Consider the following 5,209-nt stretch of genomic DNA (forward strand, 5'->3'; position numbering starts at 1 on the left):
ACACTAGTCACAACGTAAAAATAGTGGACAACTTCTTCAATTTAAATGAAGCTAGGTTTAGAGAGTTTGGTGTGGAAGAACTTTACTGGCTGGCACACAACTTGGACCTCAATGCCATTGAAAAACCCTAAAAAATGGCGATTGTGAGCTAAGCCCTCTCATCTAGTATTAATGTCTGGCTGCTGTTATGGGAGACATGTTTGTTTCGGGAAGAATATATGACTGCCATTGGGGAATTTGTGGCTGTTATATAGAAAATCTGTGGCTTTCATGGAGTGCATTTGTTTCTGTTATTTGGAAGATATGTGGCTGTCATGGGAGCCATGTATGGCTATCATGGAGAGTATCAAAGGCTATTAACTAAGAGCATTTGTGGATAACATGGGGCAGTACGTGGCTAAAATTGAGGGTGTCTGGGGCTTACATGGGGCAATGAGTTGCTTGAAAGAGTGGCATTGTGGCTGACAGGGGACCAGCAGGCTTACACTTCAAAAGGATGCAGAATAATGGTATAACACTGCATAGTAGGATTAAGAGTTTGTGTTGTTAGATGGAAATGGCTCATTTAAGTTTAGGCCACTGAATTTTTTTCTGGTAATAATAATAGTAGTGTGCTATTACATCTTAATTCTCATAACTCAAATGATGTCCAGAGATAACAAAAGAATCAGACATTTAAAGTGGTTTTCTGGTCTTTACAAAAACGTAACAGTGGGGGAAGGGATACTATTAAATGAAACAAAGAAGGCATACTTACCTGCCCTCTGCTCCAGTGCTTTTGATCTGACCAGCTCCACTGGACTGGAAAAGATGCCATCCTGACAGCCTGTCATCCAATCCTGCTGCCTATCAGTGGCCTCAGCAGTTGGATGTTTAGTAATTTGTCATCTCATTACTCATTTATTTTTTTAAAGATCATACAATGAAATATACCATACTTAAAAATAAAATGTCAACATTGTTGATTTAATGAGTGAAATTAAAAAATGCCGTCCATAACAGTAGATGCCTTTATTTTACTTTATAAATGTGTTGCATGGTATTGCACTGTTTCTGCACATGGCATATTTGTCATTTCTAATCCCTCATGGATTGCCATGACCTCAGAAATATTTGCCAAATCCATCATCTTGCTATTAGCTGATTTTGCTTGCTCTGAGAAATTGTTCACCTCTCAGTTATGTTTCTGCAGGCTAGACACTAACACCTGCTACTAAAACTCATAGAGGTACATTTGATCAGACACCATGAAACGTATTGTTTTTCATAAAGCCGGAAACCATGACTTATAGATGGCAATGTAGAAAAATTGTTTCCAAATTAATGAAAACCACTTTATTGTACATTATTGTAAATCACACACATATATATATATATATATATATATATATATATATATATATATATATATATATATATATATATATATATATATATATATTACAACAAATATATATATATATATATGTGTGTGTGATTTACAGTAATGTACAGTAAAGTGGTTTTCAATATTTGGAAATAATTTTTCTATGTATATAGTAAATTCCATGGATCTACATATCAGGACATAATAAAAAAAAATAGCATTCTGTGTTTTAGGAGGTCTTAAAAATTAGGAAAACACATCCCCGGATGTACAACAAATTACACAGCGTCATTATTTACCGTATTTTTCGGACTTTAAGATGCACTTTTTTCCCCACAAATTTTTGGCAAAATGGGGGTGCGTCTTACAGTCAGAATATACTTACCAATACTGTGGAGGCAGCTGGAGTTGGGCGATTTTGCGGCAGTCCCGGACCGACACTGCAGGGCGATGCTCACACTCCCTTCCCAGGCTGGTGTGGCTAGTGTGGTAGGTCCGGCGGTGGTGCTGTGTGGTGGGGGGCTCCACTGGCATTTTGTGAAAGCCCGGAGGCCCCCCGCACTTCCATTTCTGTGATGCGGTGGCCTCCGGGAAAATGGCCACCAGGGGTGGTGCATGTTCAGATTGAGATCTCGGCAACGTGATCTTGTCCTGAGATATCGTCTCCTGAGATCTAGGGACGAGATCTCGTTGCGGAGATCTCAATCCCGATGCGATGCGGTGGCCTCCGGGAAAATGTCCACCAGAGGGGGCGCATGCTTAGATTGAGATCTCGTCCCAAGATCTTGGGAGACGAGATCTCGGGATGAGATCTCGTTGCCGAGATCTCAATCTGAGCATGCGCTGCCCTGGCGTCCATTTTCTCGGAGGCCACTGCATCGCAGCAATGGATGTACGGGGGCCTCCGGACTTTCACAAAATACTGGCTGAGCCCCCAGTACCACAGAGCACCACCGCTGCATCTGCCACACCTGCCGAACCTGCCGTACAAGCCTGGAATTGGATTTTCTGGAGGCCACCGCATCTGCCGCATCAGCCTGGGACCTTCGAACATCCCCTGTGACCACGCTTCCCCAACGCTGCCGATCCCCCCAGTAAGCTGAATTCAGACTGTAAGATGGACACCCATTTGACACATGAATTTTTTTCCCTGTTTTCCTTCTGAAAATTTGGGGTGCATCTTGTGGTCTGCACTGGATTGTCTGAAAAATACGGTATCTCACAAAAATGAAGTAATCGTTTTATGTATGAAATTTTTGGAGACATTTTGTCCAGCTCTTCCTTACAATGTTGCTTAAGTTTATTGAAGTTGTAGGCATTTTCTTATGCACAAATCTCGTAAGATCCACCACAACATTTCAGTTGGATTGAAGTCTGGTCTTTGTCTAGACCATTACAACACCCTATTTTTTTTCATTTTCAGCCATTCTAATGTACTGTAGATGTATGTGCTTGAGATCATTGTCCTGGTTCAAGATACAGTTTTAGCCAAGGTTTAGCTTTTGGATAGATGGCATCATATAAGACTCTAGAATAATTTGGTATGTAGATGAGTTTGTGGTCGACCCAATGACTGTAAATTTTGCAAGTCCTTAGGTGCAAAAATAATGCCCAATTGTCACTCCTTCTCACGTTTGACAGTTAGTATGAGCTGTTTATGCTGTTATTCAGTGTTTGATTTTCACACAGAATAATGGCTAACCATCATTCCTTTGGTCTCATCTGTCAAAGGGTCATTTGTTTTGTAAATTTTGTGTTTTGTTCAGATGCAGCTTTGCAAATTTTAGTAATTCTGCCATTTTCTTTTTAGAAAGTTTGTTCTCCTGACCACCTTTCCAAATTAGCCATACTTGTTCAGTCTTGTTCTAGCTGTACCATAGTTTACAGTCTGAGCTGCAGCTCCTTTTTTTTGCAGTTTCTCTGAGCATTGCACAGTCTGAACTTGCTGTGAATTTGCTGGGACGTCCACTCCTGGAAAAATTACAAACTGTCTTGAATGTGTTTTACTTGCAAATAATTCTGTCTTACTGAAAAAAGATCGGCTCCATAACTGTTTGACAATGGCCTCGTAACACTTCCCAGATAGATGGGCATCAAAAAATGCTTCTTTAAAAGATATTGTTGATGTTCTTCTTCCTTAGCATTGCGATAAAACACTCCTGAATTCTCCAGACGAGCAAAGTGCCCAAACGTTTGTTTTTTTATAAAGATGGTCACAGATACCGATGAATGATTAATCAATGGCATTTGATTGGCAGAACCTGCCAGCTATTAATTGCTGCTTTACCTCTTCATTCCTATAGAAACAATAAAGGTGTACTTAATTTTTCACACACTGTTTCTGCATTTGGTAAAGTTTCTGTTAATCAAATAATGACATGGTTTAATTTTTCATGTATTGTCCATCCAAAGTTAAATTTCCCTATTTTTAAAGGGAACCTGTCACCCCCAAAATCGATGGTGAGGTAAGATCACCATCATCAGGGGCTTATCTACAGCATTCTGTAATGCTGTATATAAGCCCCCAATGTTACCTGAAAGAGGAGAAAAAGAGGTTAGATTACACTCACCCAGGGGCGGTTCCGCTGCGGTCCGGGTCCGATGGGTGTCTCAGGTCCGGTGCGGCGCCTCCTATCTTCATTCCATGACGTCCTCTTCTGGTCTTTTCATTCCATGACGTCCTCTTCTGGTCTTCACGCCGCGGCTGCAGTGCAGGCGTACTTTGTCTGCTCTGTTGAGGGCAGAGCAAAGTACTGCAGTGCGCAGGGCCTCTCTGACCTGTCCCGGTGCCTGCGCACTGCAGTACTTTGCTCTACCCTCAACAGAGCAGACAAAGTACGCCTGCACTGCAGCCGCGGCGTGAAGACCAGAAGAGGACGTCATGGAATGAAAAGACCAGAAGAGGACGTCATGGAATGAAGATGGGAGGCTCCGGACCGGACCTGAGACACCCATCGGACCCGGACCTGCAGCGGGACGGCCCCTGGGTAAGTATAATCTAATGTCTTTTTCTCCTCTTTTAGGTAACATCGGGGGCTTATCTACAGCATTACAGAATGCTGTAGATAAGCCCCTGATGACGGTGAGCTTACCTCACCATCGATTTGGGGGGTGACAGGTTCCCTTTAAAATCTTCTAAGGGCCGCAAATTTTGTTATTATCTCCCTATGCATAAAACCATAATATTCAAAGAGGATATGCTTAGCTTTTTCCTGGGTGTAAATGTAATTATTTTAGAGAGTTACAGTTATTTTTTTAACTACATAGCTAAAGCACCATGAATACTAGGTATTAACCTCTAACCCATCCTAGACTTAGAGGGAAAATTACCGTAGGTCTAAACCCATAATCAGGCAGCACTGGGGTCCAGGGTTCAAATCATCACCTGCATGGAGTTTGTATGTTCTGTGTACTGATAGGGAATTTAGATTGGGAGCCCCAATGGGAACAGTGATGATAATGTCTGTAAGGCGCTGTGGAATTAATGGTGCTATATAAGTGAGTAAAATAAGTGAAATAATAATCATCCTACACTACATGTATTACCATCAACCCATTCACCTCCATAGACTACCTAGGTTTTAGGTAATAAACCCACATCATATTTAGTGCCAATATTCACTAACCCGCCAAATGACCTAAGTGCTGGAACACAGAACGTTTGAAAAGTGAGTTATTGCGAATTGGGGAAGCTGTTTTTTTTTCTTGTTTCTTCTTTGGAGAGCAGTAAATTTGATAAAATTCCATAAAATCTGCACTTGACCTTGACCTTTTTAAAGTAATAAAACTGGTGGTAAATTTCTGATAAAAGATCTTGTTTTAAATAGAAAAATGCAGCATGCC

The 5,209-nt window shown here is 41.2% G+C and overlaps 1 long non-coding RNA gene across 2 annotated transcripts in view; it reads right to left on the reverse strand.

Moving 5' to 3' along the window:
* Positions 1-3,536: 3,536 nt before the first annotated feature.
* The window catches only part of LOC143774923 (uncharacterized), a 32,662-nt gene continuing 30,989 nt past the window's right edge, over positions 3,537-5,209 (reverse strand). Inside the window, exon 3 of one of the 2 annotated variants that reach the window (XR_013215628.1) lies at positions 3,537-3,663. This is a non-coding gene — a long non-coding RNA (uncharacterized LOC143774923). The remainder of the gene's footprint in view (positions 3,664-5,209) is intronic. The other variant, XR_013215588.1, reaches the window with a different exon arrangement.

The sequence above is a fragment of the Ranitomeya variabilis genome, chromosome 1 (genome assembly GCF_051348905.1).
Source record: "Ranitomeya variabilis isolate aRanVar5 chromosome 1, aRanVar5.hap1, whole genome shotgun sequence".
Taxonomy (NCBI): Eukaryota; Metazoa; Chordata; class Amphibia; order Anura; family Dendrobatidae; genus Ranitomeya; species Ranitomeya variabilis.